The sequence below is a fragment of the Mobula birostris genome, chromosome 6, assembly GCF_030028105.1.
Source record: "Mobula birostris isolate sMobBir1 chromosome 6, sMobBir1.hap1, whole genome shotgun sequence".
Taxonomy (NCBI): domain Eukaryota; kingdom Metazoa; phylum Chordata; class Chondrichthyes; order Myliobatiformes; family Myliobatidae; genus Mobula; species Mobula birostris.
In genome coordinates, this window is record NC_092375.1 from 114,723,438 (window position 1) to 114,744,789 (window position 21,352).

The following is a 21,352-nucleotide window of genomic DNA, read 5'->3' on the forward strand; positions in this document are numbered from 1 at the left end:
CGATGGAATATGAGGTGTTGCTCCTCCAACCTGACAGTGACCTCATCGTGGCAGTAGAGGGAGCCGTAGACCAACATGTCAAAATGGAAATAGGTCAGTTGCCTTCTAAATCCTGATCCACTAATTCAACAAATCATGGATAAACTTGTATATACTTTCCTGTCCTATTCGTATACCTCCTGAGATTGCTTGTTCCCAAAAACACATCCAGAAGATTAGGTACCTCTTAACCACATAAACATCTCACAAACTTCAACTTCATTACGACTATTTCATATTATCACTCTTTAGACCTTTGCTCCCTCTCTCCCACAGTGCATTGCACCTGCTACTGTAACAGTGATAACATTTGATATTTAACATTTTGACCATTCCTTTCATCATACCTCAATATTATTTCTCCCAGCTCCATGGGGCCCATATTTAACTGACACACCTCATTTTCTCTTGTTCTCTGTAAAATCTCTCTCTGTGTATTTCTTGCTGGCTTTCAGCCTGTTTATTTTGAGTCAGAGTAATATCTTGTGCATCTCATGTATTGATAATCATTGTTTTTTTAAATTATTGTGTTCTGTCTTATTTTAATTTTTTTTGTGCTGCATTGGATCCAAATTACAAATATTTTGTTCTCCTTTACACATGTACTGGGAATGACATTTAGCAATCTTGAATCTTGAACACAGGCCCTTCAGCCCAACAAGTCCATGCCAGTCAGAGCCCACCCAGCTGACCCTAATTTCTTGAGCTCAACCCATGTCTCTCCAAGCTCCGCCCTTAAATGTACCTACCCAATTTCTCCCCGAGTGATATTATTGTACTTGCCTCAACTACTTCTGGGATTTAATCCACTTTTCTGTCAACCTTGATGAGTTTTAAAACTCCTTCAGTGCTCAGCATTGTTGTTCATTTTTTAAAAATTTACATTTTAATTTTCTTAATTTATTACTAACATCTTCTGGTTTTGTTTTAAGTTTCAGAGTCAGAATTATTTTTAAATATCACTAGCATATGTCATGAAATTTGTTTTGCAGCAGCAGTATATTGCATACACAATAAATAACTATGACAATAAGAAATACATTTTTAAAATAACGTAAATAAATAGTGCATAAGAGATAGTGCATAAGAAATAGTGCATAGAGGTAGCTTAAGTCACCACACCAGTGGGCCTGGAGTCAAATTCAGGAAAGACCTGATAAGAAGCAAAGCATCCTTTCCTGCACAACATTAGTGAATCAGATGAGGATAACTAATTACTTTTCTAAAACTAGATTGCTTTCTTTTAAAAAGACAATTATTTGCTTTAATTTCAATTCCCCAACCATATGCTTCTGAATTTGAAATAAACCAACTATAGGTCATCCCCAGGTTACAGCAGGGTTCCATTCTTGTAAACTGAATGCCTGTCAGAAATGTGGCCATGAACCAAGTTCTCTCTCTGCAGTCTTCCAGTACTTCACCTGTGGCTAATAAAACTAAAAAAATCTCTGCCAGCTCCTCTGAAGTTTCTTCCCTTGTTTCCCACATGGCCTCCTACATTTCTAACACTCCTTAAATTATTAGATGCCAGATTACTATACCTGACACTTGCTCTTTCTTCTTCCCAACCAGAGAGTCTATATTCCTCATCAGTCAGGGTTCTTTTATCCTGCTAGCCTCGCCCTGCACACTACGAGGAACATGTAGGTCCTAAACTCATCCTACCCCACTAAAATTCCCCAGTAACCCAACGTCCCTTTACCTGTTAACAGCCTCTTCTTTTGATACAAGCTCTGCAGTTTAAAAAATTGACATACATTGAAGAAGCTCAAATGGATAGCTATCCACATTTCCACCTTACTTTCAATGACTCTGCAACTCACATTCTCTGTATTATTTATTCACGAACACAAGTAGTTCTGCAGATGCTGGAAATTTACAGTAACACACAAAAAGTGCTGGAAAAACACAGCAGGTTAGGCAGCACCTATGGAAATGAACAGTCGATGTTTCAGCTGAGACCCTTCTTCAGGCAACATTTATTTATTTTTTTTTGAGCATATTTGCACACTGATTGTCCGTTTTCGTGTGTAGTTTTTCTTTAATTCTATTTTATTTCTTTGTACTAGACCATAAGACATAGGGGCAGAATGAGGCTCTTCAGCCCATCAAGTCTGCTCTGCCATTCAATGATGGCTGATTTATAATACTGTACCTCAAAACCTCATTCTCTTGCCTTACCCCCATAACCTTTGAGGCCTTTACTAATCTAAAACCAACTATCCTCTGCTTCAAGTATACCCACTACCGTGAATGCCTGCAAGAAAGCAAATCTCATGGTAGTGTATGGTAACTTTGATAATAAATTAACTTTGAAATAAAATGTACAGGGGGTGTTATTATTAGTTTTTTTTAAAATACTGAGAGTGGTTGGTGGTGGCAGAGGCGATTGCATTAGAGGTGTTTAAGAAACTCTTAGACAGACACATGGATGATAGAAAAGTGGAGGATCATGTAGAAAGGAAGGGTTAGATCGATCTAAGAGCAGTTTAAAAAGTGGACACCACTTTGTGGCCAAAGGACATGGTTCTATGAAAAACCATCCAAATGGCCAATACAAGCTGTTTGGAGGAAAGTATGGAGGGGGGGGGGATGTCAGAGGTAGCTTCTTTAAAAAAAAAAGTGGTGGATGTGTGCAACGCTCTGCCAGGGGTGGTGGTAGAGGCAGAAACAGTAGGTGCATTTAAGAAACTCTTAGATAAGTACATGCATGTAAGAAAAATGGAGGGCTCTGTAGGAGGGATCTTGGAGTGGATTAAACCTAATGCACAACATCGTGGGCACAAGGACCTGTACTGTTCTATGTGCTTTAGTGTACGAAATGAATGTTTACTGGGCCTGCAATTAACATTGATACAAACACATCAGACATGCAGCTGTTAATCAGGTTCAAGGGTGCAGCCAAGGTACTGGAAAAATGGGGAAAATGATAAAAAGCAACATAAAGATTAAGAAGGTCACAGAGTAGAGATCAAGAGCAGACAGGATAGGGCCAGGCAAGAAAGAATTTTTAATCTGGGTTACCAGACAGCATTACCAATGTACTGACTGATAAATCAGGCCATCAGTCACATGGGTCCCAGAAAATATTCTGAAGTTCGGTTCCATGACATTGCACATTTGATTATTATACACTTGACGCTTTACATAAGATCTCATGCTTAGTACAGTGGTGTCAATGTCAAAACAGCTGAGACAAGTGTACAGAACCCAGTGCAGTCGCTTCAAGTTTAAACTCCCTTACTGTGTATGTACACTATATTATTTCTTTTTTGCTCTATTCTTGTACTACTTATTTAATTTATATATTAATTGCTTATTGTAATTTTGTTTTTAAAAACTGCGTATTGCACTGCACCGCACCGCTATCGCAAAACAAATTTCATCTATGCTAGTGATATTAAACCTGATTCTGAATCTAATTTTAAATTCAGAAATGCAGAGTCGAACAGTACTTCGAAGAAAATGAGGACAGTGTCACAACCCCAGCTCTACTATCTCCAACACATACGATTTTACTCACCTTATTTCACATTCGCTCGCTCTGAAAACATGGGAAGGGTTAAACACTAGGAGCGACACACTCAATAAAACAGCGCTTCAGCCAGCTCACATGAAATCCAACATTGTGTGTGAACGTTGCTCGAGATTTCCAGCATCTGCAAAATCTCTTGCATCTACGGCTTCACACAGCTAGCATTTCGACTTCAATATCTAATCGCCCTAGAATTCTACGGTGGCTCGGTTATACGAACGCTATCTCAGGCTTTGCTGTAGAACTCTGTTGAACATCGCGCAGGAATGCCACTGGAATAAACTTCCGACCTGCAACATATCAAGCGCCGCCAAAATGCTCAAGGCTTTCAAATCTGTTTAACCAATCAACTGTTCTTGAATATTACACACAAAATGCTGGAGGAACTCGGCAGATCAGACAATTTCACTGGAGGGGAATAAACAGTCGACATTTCGGACCGAGGCATTTAAACGACCTTTAAGAGCTATGGAGGCCAACTCATTGGGTATATTTAAGGTTCTTGATTAGTCAGGGCGTCAACGGTTACAGAGAAAAGGCGGGATAATAGGGTTGAGAGGGATAATAAATCAGCTATGATGGAATGGCAGAGTAGACTTAATGGAGACTGAATGGCCTAATTCTGCTTCTAAGTCTTAAGTCGTAGACAGAGTGAAAGTATTCGACAAAACAGACCCCAAATCTGTCGGGTTTCACTAATATATAGGTAACTTGTGTTTTGTAACTTCAAAACAATAAACTAATTCAAAGGAAGACATGGCAGTCCGAAACGTGAGTCTAACTTAGTGTTTTCCTCAAGCAAGACGCCCACGTGTCACATGGTAGCGTGATAATGGATGCATAAATCACACAAACACAGAGAAAGTTTTCATGTTTTATTATTTTACATTGAATCACAGTGGATTTAATTTGGCTTTTTTTGACACTGATCAACAGAAGAAGACACTTTCATGTCAAAGTGAAAACAGATCTCTACAAAGTGATCTAAATTAATTACAAATATAAAACACAAAATAATTGATTGCATAAGTATTCAGCCCCAACACCAAATCATCACTGATGTAGCCAATTGGTTTTAGAAGTCACATAATTAGTTAAATGGAGATCACTGTGTGCAGTCAAAGTTTTTCAATTGATTTTAGTAAAAATACACCTGTATCTGGAAGGTCCAACTGCTGGTGAGTCTGTATCCTGACAAAAACTACATCATGAAGACAAAAGAACACTCCAAGTAACTCTGAAAAGGATACTGAAAAGCACAAGTCAGGAAATGGTTACAAGAAAATTTCCGGGAGTGGGGAGAAGATGGCAGCGCGACGACAGCGTGCACGGCCACTTCGGTGATGATATCTGTTATCTGTCAAGTAGGGGTCCATGCACAATTCTGATTTGATGGAGACAGACGTGAAAGCACAGTGGAACATCTGGAAAACTTCTGAAACGCCTGCTTCGCTGCCGCTGCTACTGTGTGGTAACCAGAATCTCCGGAGCTGAAGGCCCCGAAATCCTTGGCTTTGCGTGTTTCAGCGGCTGGGGAGAGGTCAAAGGCGCTCGGGAGGCTGTATTGGATGGGCTAGTCGGAGGCTCGAAGTTTTCAGATGGACGGACTCAGTGTCGGCTGGGGTCGGCTGCTTCCAAGGTATCGGCAAGTTGACGGTGCCTGGAGGTTTATGGCAGGGAGTTTCTTCCTTTTGCCGCCTGCTATCGGGGACTCGGGAGTCGATCGACTCGGGACTTTGAGACTTTTTTTTACTGTGCCCATGTTCTGTTCTTTATCAAATTATGGTATTGTTTTGCACTGCTGTAACTATATGTTATAATTATGTGGTTCTGTCAGTGTTAGTCTTTGGCCTGTCTTGTTTTCTGTGCTATCACTCTGGAGAAATATTGTATCATTTCTTAATGCATGTATGCATTTCTAAATGACAATAAAAGAGGACCGAGTGTTCTCATAATCTAATCTAAAAAAGTCACTAAGTATCCCTTGAAGTACAAATAAGTCAATCAGCAAGAAATGGAAAGAATTTGGCACGGCTGTAAATCTGCCTAGAGCAGGCCATCCTCAAAAACTGAGACATCTTTAGGGAGCGGTGTCTCAGAAAGGCTGTGTCCATTATTAAGGACCTCAGCACCCAGGGCATGCCCTTTTTCTCACTGTTACCATCAGGTAGGAGATACAGAAGCCTGAAGGCACACACTCAACGATTCAGAAACAGTTTCTTCCCCTCTGCATCTGATTCCTAAAAAGACATTGAAGCTTTGGCCACTACCTCACTTTTTAAAAAAATATTACTGTTTTAAGCATTACTGTTTTTTGCACATTTTTAAAAATCTATTCAATATACATAATTGATTTACTTGTTTATTTATTATGTTTTATTTTATTTTTTTCTCTCTGCTAGATTATGTATTGCATTGAACTGCTGCTGCAAAGTTAACAAATTTTACATCACATGGTGGTGATAATAAACCTGATTCTGATCGAACAAGAAGGGGACTAGTGAGGAAGGCCACCAGGAGACTTAAGACAACTCTGGAGGGGTTACAAGCTTCAGTGGCTGAGGTGGGAGAGACTACACATACAACTGTTGCCTGGGTGCTTCACCAGTCGTAGCTTTATGGGAGAGTGGCAAAGAGAAAACCACTGTTGGAAAAAAAACTCACATGAAGTCTCGGCTAAAGTTTGCCAGAGGCATGTGGGGTACTCTGAAGTCAGCTGGAGGAAGGTTCTCTGGTCTGATGGAAACCAAGATTGAGCTTTTTGGCAATCAAACTAAATGCTGTGTTTAGCATAAACCAAACAGTGCACATCATCAAAAGCACCCCATCCCTATTGTGAAGAATGGTGGTGGCTGCATCATGCTGCGGGGATGCTTCACTGCAGCAGGCCCTGAAAGGCTTGTGAAGGTAGAGGGTAAAATTAACGCAGCAAGATACAGGGAAATCCTGGAGAAAAACCTGATGAACTGCAACTAGGGAGAAGATTCGTTTTCCTGCAAGACAATGACCCCAAGCATAAAGCCAAAGCTACACAAGTATGGCTTGAAAACAACAAAATAAATATCCTGGAGTGGCCAAGTCAGAGTCCAAACTTCAATCTAATTGAGAATTTGTGGCTGGACCTGAAAAAGGGCTGTTCACTCATGATCCTCATGCAATCTGACAGAGCTGAGCAGTTTTGCAAAGAATGGGGAAAACTTGTAGTCCAAAGTGCAAAGCTGATAGAGACCTATCCACACAGACACAAGACTGTAATTGCTGCCACAGGTGCATCTACGAAATACTGACTTGAAGGGGGTGAACAATTATGCTATCAATTATTTTGTGCTTTATATTTGTAACTAATTTAGATCACTTCATAGAAATCTGTTTTCACCTTAACATGAAAAAGTCTTTTTCACAAAAAACAAATTAAAGCCACTGTAATTCAATCTTGTAAAACAATGATACATGAAAACTCACAAGGGGGTGGATACTTTTCATATTATATATATACTCAAACATTAGTTAAATATTAAATACACAGAGGCTGCAACAAGTGCACTGGATACAGTAGATAACCACAACAGATTTGTAGGCAAAATGTTGCCTCACTTGGAAGGACTGTCTGGGGGCCTGAATGGAGGTGAGTGAGGAGGTAAGTGGAGTAAAGGGAATTATGTCGATTTGAAGGGGACACTAGTAGGGATGATGGCAGAATAACAATGGCTGGAGACTCTGGGGCAACTTGGAAGGCATGGGATAGATAAGACTCCAAAGACAAATAAGTATTCTAAACGGATGAGGCAACCATTGCTGACAAGGGAAGTCAAAGATGGCATAAAAGCAAAAGATAGGGAATACGATATAGCAAACATTAATGGGAGCTCAGAGGGTTGGGAAGTTTTTATAAACTAATAGAAAGCATTGAAAAAATACATAAGAAGAGGAAAAGATGAAATATGAAGGTACGCTAACCAATAATATAAAAAGGATACTAGAAGTCTTTTCAGATATATAAACAGTAAAAGAGAGGCGAGAATGAATATTGGACTGCTGGGAAATGATGCTAGAAAGGTAATAATGGGGGACAAAGAAATAGGGACCAAACTTAATAAGTATTTTGTGTCAGTCTTCACTGTGGAAGACACAAGCAGTAGGTTAGAAATTCAAGAGTATCAGGGGGCAGAAGTGAGCGTAGTTGCTATTACTAAGAAGGTGCTTGGGAAGCTAAAAGGTCTGAAGGTAGCTAAGTCACCTGGACCAGATGGACTACACCCCAGGATTCTGAACGAGGTAGCTGAAGAGATTGTAGAGGCATTAGTAATGATCTTTCAAGAATCACCAGATTCTGGAATTGTTCTGGAGAACTGGAAAATTGCAAATGTCACTCCACTCTTTAATAAGGGAGGGAGGCAGAAGAGAGGAAATCATAGGCCAGTTAGCCTGATGTCAGTGGTAGGGAAGGTGTTGGAAAAGTGTTGGAATCCATTATTAAAGATGAGGTGTCAGGGCACTTGGAGGCACATGATAAAGTAGGCCAAAGTCAACATTGTTTCCTTAAGGGACAAGCTTGCCTGACTAATCGGTTGGAATTCTTTGATGAAATAATGGACAAGATAGACAAAGGAGAGTCTGTGTTTGTTGTTTACTTGGATTTTCAGAAGGCTTTTGACAAGGTGCTGTGCGTGAGGCTGCTTAACAACACAAGGGCCATGGTATTCCAGGAAAAATACTAGTATTTACAGGAGATTGGCTGACTGGTGGGAGGCAAAAAGTCAGAATAAACGAGGTCTTTTCTGGTTGACTGTCGGTGACAAATGTTGTTCCTCAGAGATTGGTACAGTATTGGGACTGCTTCTTTTCACATTAAATGTCAACGATTTAGATAATGAAATTGATGGCTTTGAGACCAAGTTTGCAGATGATATAAAGATAGGTGGAGGGGCAGGTAGTGTTGAGGAAGCAGGAGATCTGCAGAAGGACTTAGACAGGTTAAGAGAATGGGCAAAAAAGTGGCAGATGGAAAATAGTGGAGGGAAGTGTATGGTCATGCACTTTGGTAGAAGGAATAAAGGTATAGACAATTTTCTAAACAAGAAGACAATTCAAAACTCTATAAAACCATAAGATAGGAACAGAATTAGGCCACCTGGCCCATCGAGTCTGTTCCGCCATTCAATCATGGCTGATCCTTTTTTTCCCTATCTCCTCCTCAACCCCAGCTCCCGACCTTCTCCCTGTAACCTTTGATACCACGTCTAATCAAGAACATATTACTCTCTGCCCTAAATACACCCAACGACCTGACCTCCACAGCTGCATGTAGCAACAAATTCCACAAATTCACTGTCCTTTGGTTAAAGAAATTTCTCCGCATCTCTGTTTTGAAAGGGTGCTCCTCTATCCTGAGGCTGTGCCCTCTTGTCCTAAACTCTCCCACCATGGGAAACATCCTTTCCACATCTACTCTGTCTAGGGCTTTCAACATTCGAAAGGTTTCAATGAGATTCCCCCTCATCCTTCTGAATTCCAGCAAGTACAGACCCAGAGCCATCAAATGTTCCTTGTATGATAACCCTTTCATTCCAGGAATCATCCTTGTGAACCTCCTCCAATGCCAGCACATCTTTTCTAAGATGAAGGGCCCAAAACTGTTCATAATACTCAAGGTGAAGCCTCACCAGTGCCTTATAAAGCCTCAGCATCACATCCCTGCTCTTGTATTCTGGACCTCTTGAAATGAATGCTAGCATGGCATTTGCCTTCCTCGCCACCGACTCAACCTGCAAGTTAACCTTCAGGGTGTTCTGCACAAGGACTTCCAAGTCCCTCTACATCTCAGATTCCTGGATTTTCTTCCCATTTTAGAAAATTGTCCGCACATGAAATACAATGTTGGAAAATGCATTTGCCATTTTCTTCCCCATTCTCCTAATCTAAGTCTTTCTGCATCCTACCTGTTTCCTCAACACTACCTCCACCAATCTTCATATCATCTGCAAACTTGGCAATAAACCCATCTATTCAATCATCTAAATCATTTATGTACAGAATAAAAAGCAGTCCCAACATCAACCCCCGTGGAACACCACTAGTCACTGGCAGTCAACAAGAAAAGGATCTTTTTATTCCCACTCGCTGCCTCCTACCAATCAGCCAATGCTCTAACCATGTAATACCATGGGCTCTTAATTTGGTAAGCAGCCTCATGTGTGGCACCTTGTCAAAAGCCTTCCGAAAATCCAAATATCCAACATCCACTACATCCCCTTTATCTATCCTATTAGTAACCTCCTCAAAGAATTACAAAAGGTTCGTCAGGCAGGATTTTCCCTGAAGGAAACCATGCTGACTTTGAACCATCTTGTCCTGTGTCCCCAAGTACTCCATCACCTCATCCTTAATAATTGACTACAACATCTTCCCAACCACTGAGGTCAGGCTATCTGGTTATAATTTTCTTTCTGCTGCCTTTCTCCTTTCTTAAAGAGTGAGGTAACATTTGCAATTTTCCAATCCTCTGGCACCATGCCAGAGAACAACGATTTTTGAAAGATCATTTCTAATGCCATCACAATCTCTTAACACTACCTCTTTCAGAACCCTAGGGTGCAGTTCCTCTGGTCCGGGGGACTTTTGTACCTTTAGGTCTTTCAGCTTTTTGAGCACCTTCTCTCTTGTAACAGTAACTGCACCCATTTTTCATCCTTCACACACTACAACATCAAGCATACTGCTAGTGTCTTTCACAATGAAGACTGACGCAAAATACTTATTTGGTTCATCAGCCGTCTCCTTGTCCTCCGTTATTATTTCTCCTACCTCATTTTCTAGCGGTCCCATATCCACTCTCCTTTCTCTTTTATCTTTAAACATACTTGAAAAAAACTTCTACTATCCACTTTGGTATTATTTGCTAGCTTGTTTTCACATTTCATCTTTTCCCTCCTAATGATTTTTTAGTTGCTCTCTGCAGGTTTATAAAAACTCCCATTCCTCTACCTTCCCACTAATTTTTGCTTTATTGTATGCCCTTTCTTTTGCTTTTACAATAGCTTTGACTTCCCTTGTCAGCCACAGTTGTACTATTTTACAATTTGACTATTTCTTCATTTTTGGAATACACGTCCTGCACCTTCCTCATTTTCCCCAGAAACGCATACCATTGCTGTTCTGCTAACATCCCTGCCAGCAGGTCCTACCAATTTACTTTGGCCAATTCCTCTCATATCACTGTAATTTCCCTTACTCAACTGAAATAATGCTACATCAGACTACTTTCTCCCTATCAAATTTCAAGTTGAACACAATCATATCGTGATCACTGGTTCCCAAAGGTTCTTTTACCTTAAGCTCCCTAATCGCCTCCGGTTTGTTACATAACACCCAATCCAGGACAGCAGATCCCCTAGTAGGCTCAACAACAAACTGCTCTAAAAAGCTATCTCTTAGGCATTCAATAAACTCACTCTCTTGAGATCTATTACCAACCGGATTTTCCCAATCAACCTGCATGTTAAAATCTCCCATGACTACCATAATATTGCCCTTTTCACTCGCCTTTTCTATGTCCTGTTGTAACCCGTGGTCACTATTGGGAGGCCTGTATATAACTGCCATCGATGTCCTTTTACCCTTGCAGTTTCTTAACTCAATCAACAAGAATTCAACATCTTCTGATCCTATGTCACATCTTTCTACTGATTTGATGCCATTCTTTACCAGTAGAGCCACACCACCCCACCTGCCTACCTTCCTATCCCTCCAATATAATGTGTAACCTTGGACATTCAGCTCCCAACTACAACCATCCTTCAGCCACGATTCAGTGATGGCCACAACATCATACCCGGCAATCTGTAATATTGTAACAAGATCATTCACCTTATTTCTTATACTACATGCATTTAGATACAACACCTTGAGTACTGTATTTGCTATCTTTTCTGACTCTGCATCCCTAATGATCTGATACTCAGCCTCTTGGCTGCAACTAAGTCCCATCAACTGCCTGCCCTTCCTGACAATCTGACTGCACGCTATCTTCACTTTTTTACCATCCATCCTTTCCTGAATCCGTTCATTCAGTTCCCACCCCCCTACCAAGTTAGTTTAAACCCTTTCCAACAGCTCCAACAAACCTGCCCTCGAGGAGATTGGTCCCCCTCAGGTTCAGGTGCAACCCATCACTTTTGAAAAGTCATACTTCCCCCATCAGCCTCCGCATACAACACTTTATCCTCCACAATGTCCGCCATCTCCACTAAACATATCTTTATCTCTTCCCCCCAGCCCCCGCTTTCCACAGGGGCTGCTCCTCCACTGCTCCTTTGTCTGATTCCCACTCCTGCTCCAACGTGTCAATCCATGGCTTCCTCTGTGTCAAGATGAGCCCCGCCCCCTCAAGTGGAGCAACACCTTATACTTTGTCCAGGTACTCTCTAACCTAATGTTATGAATATTGATATCTCCTGGTGAACAAAACTACCCCCCCCCCACTATTCCCCACTCAGACTTTTTACTTCTATTACCTACCTATTACTTCCCCCGGGTTCCCTTCTCCTTCCTTTTCTCCTATCATCCACTCTCCTCTATCAGATTTTTCTACTCCAGCCCTTGACCTTTCCCTCCCACCTGGATCCACCTATCACCCACCAGCTAGCATTGTTCCCTTCCACCCGCCCCCTTTTATTCTGGCAACTTCCCCCTTCCTTCTCAGTCCTGATGAAGGTTTGTGGTCCAAAATGTTGACTGTTTACTCTTTTCTATAGATGCTGTCTGACCTGCTGAGTTCCTTCATCAATTTGTGTGCGTTGCTTTTGATGTTCAAGAACCCTAGTATATGGTTTTCTTCCAGTCTGGCCGACGTAATATTTGCTGCAGCCCCGCACTGGATTTTGTAGACTATCTTGGTCTTGTCTAATAGCATGGTTCGCTCTTTTGGTCTGCAAGATACAGATCAGATCCGAAATTCGTCGTCGTCATGGTTATCCCTTGAGGTCGAGGATGATGGTCTTCATTCTGAAGAAGAGGCCCACAGAGCGAAGACGCCAGTGCGTGTATTTGTTTAACGTGTACTTGATGTTGCACTCCAAGAAGCACACGATGCTTCACAAATCAACCGATTCCAATGGCATGGAAACCACGACGATTGGAGCTGATGGATTTGTTGCAGCCTTCATCTGCTGTCACAGCCGTTGAGTTCAAAGTAACTTCATCCGCCTGTTCCACCGTTGAGGTCTTGGTTGGACTGTTCTTTGTCACGGACCTCACCCTCAACCTTACCGCCATGGGTGACCCTACCAGGAGCATAGCTCTAGAAGGCATTGCTGTTGGGATCACAGGACCACAGAAGCTTCTCCGCCACAAGTGATCCACGGAGAAGAGATCCTATATTATCACAGCAACCTCCCAAATGCACACAACAAGAGCTGTATCAAACTTTGCTCCAAGGAGCAGAGACACAGTATAGCACAGCAGAACTAAAGGATACAGAGGAGAAACATCTCCTTAAAGTATTCACATGAAATGGATACCAGCTGAACTTCATGTGAATATGCCTGCGAGGTTGACAACGCACCAACCAAGAAGTGACCAAAAAGGTTGTCCTTCCACACATTCAAAATATCTCAGAAATTACAGCCTGACTGCTCCAAGAACATAGAATTTCAGTTGCACACAAGCCAACAGCAACATTGAGGAGAGTACTCTGCAGACCAAAAGAACGAACTAAGCTATTAGACAAGATCAATGTGGTCTACAAAATGCAATTTGGGGACTGCAGTAAATACCATGTCAGCCAAACTGGGAGAAAACTATCCATAAGGATCCATGAACACCAACTGGCTGTAAAGCAACATGATCAACTCTCCTTAGTCTATATCCATGAAGATCAAGAGGGGTACAAATTTGACTGGGCATCAGTAAAAGGCATGGAACAAGTGAACATGCAAGAAAATCCCTAGAAGCATGGTTTTCCACAAACACTCTGTAAACAAAAATATAGACCCTGATCCTATTTATGAGATGGTGCGGGCAAAATTTCTGACCACAATGCATGGGGTTCACCACACAGCCAACCAGCAACGAGATTTCTTCGCCGCATCACAAATGAGTTTCCAAAATGACATTATTTATTTATATATATGGAAAAAGTTAAATTAAATGTAATGCAAAAAAAGTAGAGAGGTAGTGTTCTTGGGTTCAATATGCACTCAGAAATCTTACGGCAGAGGGGAGGAAGCTATTCCTGAATGGTTCAGTGTGTGCCTTCAGGCTTCTGTACCTCCTCCCTGATGGTAACAATGAGAAGAGGGCATATTCTGGGTGATGGGAGTCCTTAATGATGGATGCTGTCTTGAGGCATCGCTCCTTCAAGATATCCTGGATGCTACTGAGGCTAGTGCCCATGATGGAGCTGACTGAGTTACAACTTTCTGCAGCTTATTTCAATCCTGTGCAGTAGCACCCCTCCCTAACACCAGACGGTGAAGCAGCCAGTTAGAATGCTCTCCACAGTACATTCGGTATATCTTTGGTGACATACCAAATTCTTCAAACTCCCAATGAAATATAGCCACTGTCGTGTCGTCTTTGTAACTGCATCAATATGCTTGGCACAAGATAGATCCTCGTTGATCCAGGAACTTGAAATTTCTCACTTTTCCCACTTCTGATCCCTCGATGAGGACTGTTGTGTGTTCTCTTGTCTTACCCTTTCTGAAGTCCACCATCAGTTCTTTAGTCTTACTGATGTTGAGTGCAAGGTTGTTTCTGTGACAACATTCAATTAGCTGATACATCCCACTCCTGTACACCTTCTCATCACCGTCTGAAATTCTACCGACAGTAGTTGTACCATCACCAAAGTCATAGATGGTGTTTGAGTTGTACCTCGCCACAGTCATGCATGTAGAGAGTAGAGCAGTGGATTAAGCACACATCCCTGAGGTGCGCCAGTGTTGATTGTCAGTGAGGTGGAGATGTTATTTCCAACCCACAGACTGTGGTCTTCCATCGAGGAAGTAGAGGATTTAGTTGCATTGGGAGGTACAAAGGCCCAGGTTATGAATCCGTACTGTCGGAATCTTTGTGTTCAACACTGATCAGTAGTCAATAAACAGCATTCTGACACAAGTATTAGTATCGTCCAGGTGATCTAAGGCCGTGTGAAGAGCCAGTGAGATCACTTCTGTTGTAGACCTATTGTGTTGATAGGCAATTTGCAGTGGGTCCAGGTCCTTGCTGAGACAGGAGTTGATTCTAACCATGACCAACCTCTCAAACCAGTTCATCACCACAGAAGTTAGTGCTACGATACAATAGTCGTTAAGGTAGCTCACCCTGCTCTTCTTGGGCACTGGTATGATTATGTCCTTTTGAAGCAGATTGGAACTTCTGTCTGGAGCAATGAGACATTGAAAAGCGTCTTTGAACACACCCACCAACTGGTTGACACAACTTTTACCTTTCAGGTACTCCATCAGGGCCTGACGCCTTGCAAGGGTTCACCCTCTTGAAAGACAATCTGATGTTGGCATCTAAGACAGAGATCACATGGTCACCAGGAGCTACAAGGATCCTCATAACTATTTTTATTCTCCCTTTCAAAGCATGCATGAAAGGTATTTAACTCATGGAGCATCACTGCCATTCACAACATTAGGCTTTGCTCTGTAAAAAGTAATGGCCAGTAAACCCTGCCAGAGTTAATGTGCATCCAATTCTGCCCCTAACCTCATCTGGAAATGTTCCTTTGCTCTTCAGATAGCCCTGTGCAAGTTGTACCTGGTCCTGTCCTGGATCCCCAGACTTGAATACCACAGATCTAGTCCTTAGCAGATGACAAACCTCCTGGTTCATCCACAGCTTTCGATTCGGGCATGTACACTACATTCACATAGACACACACTCATCCACGTAGGTTTTAATGAAGTCAGTAACAACTGTGGCATGCTCATTTAGACTTGAAGACTAATCCCCAAGTAAAGTCAACTCCACTGACTCAAAGCAGTCCTGTAAGTGCTCCAGTGCCTCTCTTGTCCACACCTTCTTGGTCCTCACTATTGTTGATGCAGTCTTCAGTCTCTGCCTGTACTCAGGGAGTAGAAGTACAGGTGATCAGACTTTCAAAAACATGGGTGTGGGATGGGACAGTAAATGCTCTTGATGCTAGTATAACAGTGGTCCAGTGTATTGGTTCCTCTGGTTCCATAAGTGGCAGGTTGGTAATAATCATTTAGAGACTTTTTCAAGCCAGTTAACACTCCTACGGCAGATAAAATAGATGACATTTGATCACAAGATGTTCCAGGTAGGGGGATTAGGACTGGAACAGCACAACCACATTTGTATACCACAAGGAATTGATCATAAAGCATACTCCACCTCCTCTGCTTTTGAAAGACTCTGTGGTGGTGAATTCTGAAGACAACGAGCTGTATCATTGTATCTGGAAAGGCAGAGGTCATCTCAGGGTCTCCGGAGAACAAAAAATGCAACAGCCTTAAACCATCTTAGTTAAATCCTTCCTCTTAGATCAGTCCTGCTTCTCAGAATGATGTCCAATAACTTCGCTATCATTGATGTTAAATGTGCAGGCCTGTAATTACCTGGCATATCCTTACTAGCTTTCTTGAAGAATTATACCACATTTACTTTATTTTGTTCATCTGGCATCTCATCTGTAGCTAGTAAAAGTGAAAAAAAAAATCTGTCAGGACCTTTGCAATCTCCTCCTTTAACTTTCATAGCCTCCAGGGTACATCTCATCAGGCTCTGGGAACTTAAATCGACTTTTAAGTCTGATAGGTCATCTAATTTCCCTCTTGTCGCTTTAAAAGCGGCCACTCAGAAATGATATCGTATTTGTAAGTAGGATGCCATGCACAATCCTGATTTGATGGAGACAGCCATGAGAAGCATGGAAGAGCATCTGGAGAAACTTCTGAAATGCCCGATTTGCTGCTGCTGCTACTGTGCCACCAAGAATCTCCGGAGGGGAAAGCCCCAAATCCTCGGCTTTGCTTATTGCCTGTTGCCGGGGCCAGGGTCGAAGCGCTCAGTAGAGATGGTGTTCGGTGTCGGAGGCTCGAAGTTTTTGGATGGACTCAAGAGTCGGCTGTGGTCGGGTGCTTCCAGGGTGCTGCACCGGCAAGTTTGCGGCGCTGGAAGCTCATGGCAGGAAGAGAGTTTCTCTTCCTTCTACCATCAGCATGAGATAATGGGACTTCCGAGAGGCTTTCAGACTTTTTTTTTTACCATGCCCATGGTCTGTTCTTCTATTAAATTACGGTATTGTTTTGCAGTGTTGTAACTATATGTTATAATTATGTGGTTTTTGTCAGTTTTTTAAGTTTTGATTTCTCTTGTGTTTCTGTGATATCATTCTGGAGGAACATTGTATCAGTTCTTAAAGCATGCATTACCAAATGACAATAATAGAGGACTGCGTGTCCTCATAATCTAATCAAAAAAATCTAAAGTTCAAAGTACAAAGTATGTATACATTATACAAACCTGAGATTCGTCTCCTTACAGGCAGCCACAAATCAAGAAATTCAAAAAAACCCATTTAAAAAAAATCCAACAAAGACCCATGTGCTTAGTGGCACAAAATGTTGCGGAGCCAACAGACACGAAGCCTGGAGCAGCTGGAACAGGCCGACAGCCTCAGCACAGCCAAGAGCAGAGCAAACCTCAGAGCAGCTAGCAGAACTGATCCAACCTTCGCTTTTGGTCTCAACACCCTGCCTTTTCAATCCATTCAGCCTGGGGTTTACATCATCCAAACAGCGGCTTATTCCTTACTCTAAAACCCAGGCACTGTCGCATCGATACACTCTGGGCCTGGATCCCATCACCACGTTCTGGCCCGTACCCAACCTTTCCAAATCTGCCCAGCATTTAGATCGATCAAACATCGCTCTCAGTCTAGGTGGACGGGCTCTGAAACTCCTCCACTACGACTTTTCTCCACTCCACTCACTTCAACGCCATCTCAGACTTCTACCACTTCTCCTCCAACCTGCCTCGACCTAGATCTAGAACTTACCCTGAATTTTTCAACAGTTGGTGGTCCCCGCACCAGTTTTACCCCTCAACCATCAGACTCCTGAACCTGCATGGATAACTTCACTCAGCCCAATACTGAACTGATTCCACAACCTATGAACTCACTTTCAAACAACTCATGTTCTTAATACCATTTATTGTTTATGTATCTAGTATTAGTTTTTCTATTTGCACTTGCAGAATTTGTCTTTTGCACATTGATTGTCCATCTTTGTGCGTAGTTTTTCCTTGATTCTATTGTGTTTCTTTTTATTTATTATGACACATACAGTATGTATCTGGATAATAAATTTAATTTGAAATTTGATTTTGTGGCATACAAAGATGGATAAATCCCTGGTGTCTTATCAAGTGTATTCATGGACATTGTAGGAAGTTCGGGAAGAACTGTAACGATATTTGCTTCACCCCTAGCCAAAGATAAGATATTCAAGAACTGGAGGCCAAATGTTGTGCCTTTATTTAAAAAGGGCACAAAGAGAAGCCAGGGAACTATGGCTAATGAGCCCAATGTCAGTGGTGGAAAAATTATTGGAGGGGATTCTTAAGGACAGGATCTCAGAGTTCAAAAGTTTAAAGTATATTTATTATGAAAGTATGTACAAATTATACAACCTTGACATTTGTCTGCTTACAGGCAGCCACTCAGCAAGAAATCCAAAAGAACCCAATTAAAAAAAGAAAGACCAACACCCAATGAACAGAGAAAAAACACGCATTATACAAACAATAGTAGCAAGCAACAGCATTCCAAACCAAATTGAGTCCATAGATCTGGATCCCCAGACATGCCCTCATTCTCAGGGAGAAGGTACAAGGCCTGAAGGTACATACTCAATGTTTTAGGAACAGCTGTTCCATTCTGCCATCAGATTTCTGAATGGACAATGAACCAACCCATGAACACTATCTCACTATTTTGCTCTCATTTTTGTATTAATCATTTATATATAGTAGATATATTTTTTAAAAATGTATTGCACTATATTATTGCTGCAAAACAAAGTTCATGATCTATGTCAGTGATAATAAACCTGATTCTGATGAGAAAGTAAAAGTGATAAACATGAATTATGCTGAAGAGGGATGATTTTCTTTATGATTGACCTATCTGGAAGAGAAGTTGTTGTGACTCCAGAAATAAATGATAAAAGATTCATAGGAATCGAAATAAATATAGAAAATGCTGCAAACACTCAGCATTTAAGCTAGTTGAACAAGTGTACTGGGCAGAAACGAGACGTGGAGTGACGAGTCATAGGCCCTTTGGCCAATTTGTCCATGCCAACCAACATGTCTACTTGAGCTGTTCCCTTTTGCCTGTGTTTGGCTGATATCCCTCTAAACATTCTTATCCATGTACCTATCTAAATGCTTTTTAAACAATATAGTTGTACCCACTTCTACAGTGTACAGTTTCCACTGGCAGCTTGTTCCATATTCCCCTTCAAGACCCTTATAAATACAGTGCCTATAAAAAGTATTCACTCCACGCGTGCCCCCCCACCAGAAATTTTCAGATTTTATTTTACAACATTGAATCACAGTGGATTGAACTTGGCTTTTTTTTTTGACATTGTCAACAGAAAAGACTTGAATCAAAGTGAAAACACATTTGTTCAAATTGGTCTAAATTTATTACAATATCCATCTCCTGCCTTTTCAATAACCTTTTCACAGAATTGCTTGGAGTGTTCTTTTGTCTTTTTTGCCAGATCCAGGTGTATTTTTACTACAATCAATTGAAAAACCTTGACTGCACACAGTTGATCTCCATTTAACCAATTATGCAACTTCTAAAATCAATTGGCTGCACCAGTGCTGATTTGGTTTCTCACATCAAAGGGGGTAAATACTTATGCAATCAATTATTTTGTGTTTATATTTTTAATTAATTTAGATTACTTTGTAGCAATCTGTTTTCACTTTGACATGAAAAAGTCTTTTTCTTTTGATCACTGTCAAAAAAGCCAAATTAAATCCACTGTGATTCAATGTTGTGAAACAATAAAACATGAAGACTTCCGGGGGGGGGGGGGCAGTGAATACTTTTTATTGGCACTGTATTTCCCCTCTCATCCTATATTTTTGCCTTGTAGTTTTAGACCCTTCTACACCAATATAGTGGGGGTGGGGGGAAGGAATGGAACATACTACCATCCACCATATCTAAGCCCCTCATTATTTTCTATCTCTCCATTCGGTCACCTTTCAGCCTCTTACATTCCAAGGACAAAGGTGACAGCCTATCCAGCATCTCCTTACAAATCAGGTCCTCCAGCCCTGGTAATATCCTTGATAATGCACAAATATCGGAAGCTGCAGACAGTTGTAAACTCATTCAGCTCAATCATGGGCACAACCCTCCCTGGCATCGAGGACATCTACAGAAGGCCACACCTCAAAAAGGCGGCATCCATCACTGACGACATTCACCTTCCGGAACATGCATTCTGTTCATTGCTACCACCAGGAAGGAGATACAGGAGCCTGAAGATACATACAGTACTCAACATTTTAGGAACAGCTCCTTCCCTTCTACTGTCAGATTACTGAACAAACCATGAACCCATTATTTTGTTATTTCTCTTTTGCTTTCTTGCTTTATGTATGGCACTTGTCTGCTGCCACAAAACAACACATTTCATCAAGCACACCTTCAAAAGATGATGCCTCAAGAAGACGGCATCCATCATTAAGGATCCCCATCACCCAGGACATGACTGCTTCTCATTGCTACCATCAAGGAGGAGGTACGGGAACCTGAAGACACACACTCAAAGCTTCACAAACAGCTTCGTCCCATCCACCATCAGATTTCTGAATGAACAATGAATCCATGAACACAACATCATTCTTCTTTTCCACTTCTTTTTGCAATACGTATTTAATTTGTTTCCAATCATATTATAATGTACAGTATATTTTATTAAGTACTGCTGCCACAAAACAACAGATTTCACGATATATGCCAGTGATTCAGATCCTGATATATGTCAGTGATTAAAAAAAACAATTCTGAGCCAGCACCACCGATCAGAACATGCTATGGGAATCCCGAAATAATGGTCTAAGCAATGATTCACGATGGGAATTCACAATATAATATTAGAGCACTTTAGGAAAATAATTGCGGTTATGTTGTCGGGTAATGTAATTGGTGGAAATATACATAATTCACAACCACTAACATTGATCAAGGGTTCACTTTAAGAGGCTGGTCTGATGTAATATACTGTTACCACGCTTTGTCTTCAGTGGTTGAGTACAATAAATGAGTCGATACAGTTTTTCTTAAATATAAAACGCCTTGTTGTTTTATTTGTGAAAACCTACACTGGTAACCCGAAGCTCTAGGATGATTCCAGAGTTATTGAACATGTCAGCCGATGCAGTCATTTTGAAATTGCCAGAATTTTGGAAGCACAATGGCATTGGTTGGTTTCTACAAGATGAGGCCCAATTCACGCTGTGAGAAATCACACCAATAATACTAAATATTTCTATGTGGTACATAGCATCACTCAGCAACTCCACGGCTGTGGGAGTGGTGAGCCTACATCCACCTGAACATGATAAATATCAATCACTGAAAACTCACCTTTTCCAGACTTTTGGACTATCAGAGTCTGAGCGCACCAAATTGTTGCTGTCCTTGCCCAGCCTCGACGATGCTAAACCATTGAAGTTATTGGGCCACATGCTGTCTCTCGTGGGAAATCA

The 21,352-nt window shown here is 41.4% G+C and overlaps 1 protein-coding gene across 5 annotated transcripts in view; it reads right to left on the minus strand.

Annotated features, from left to right (window-relative positions):
* The window catches only part of LOC140199279 (ATP-binding cassette sub-family B member 6-like), a 265,085-nt gene that overhangs the window by 237,143 nt on the left and 6,590 nt on the right, over positions 1-21,352 (minus strand). The window contains exon 1 of one of the 5 annotated variants that reach the window (XM_072261072.1): positions 3,563-3,951. The exons of 1 other annotated variant lie outside the window; for it this stretch is intronic. The gene's annotated coding sequence lies outside the window, so the exon portion shown is untranslated. Of the gene's footprint in view, positions 1-1,580; positions 1,597-3,562; positions 3,957-21,352 lie in introns of those variants that run through there. 3 more of the 5 variants (XM_072261067.1, XM_072261068.1, XM_072261070.1) reach the window with 3 other exon arrangements.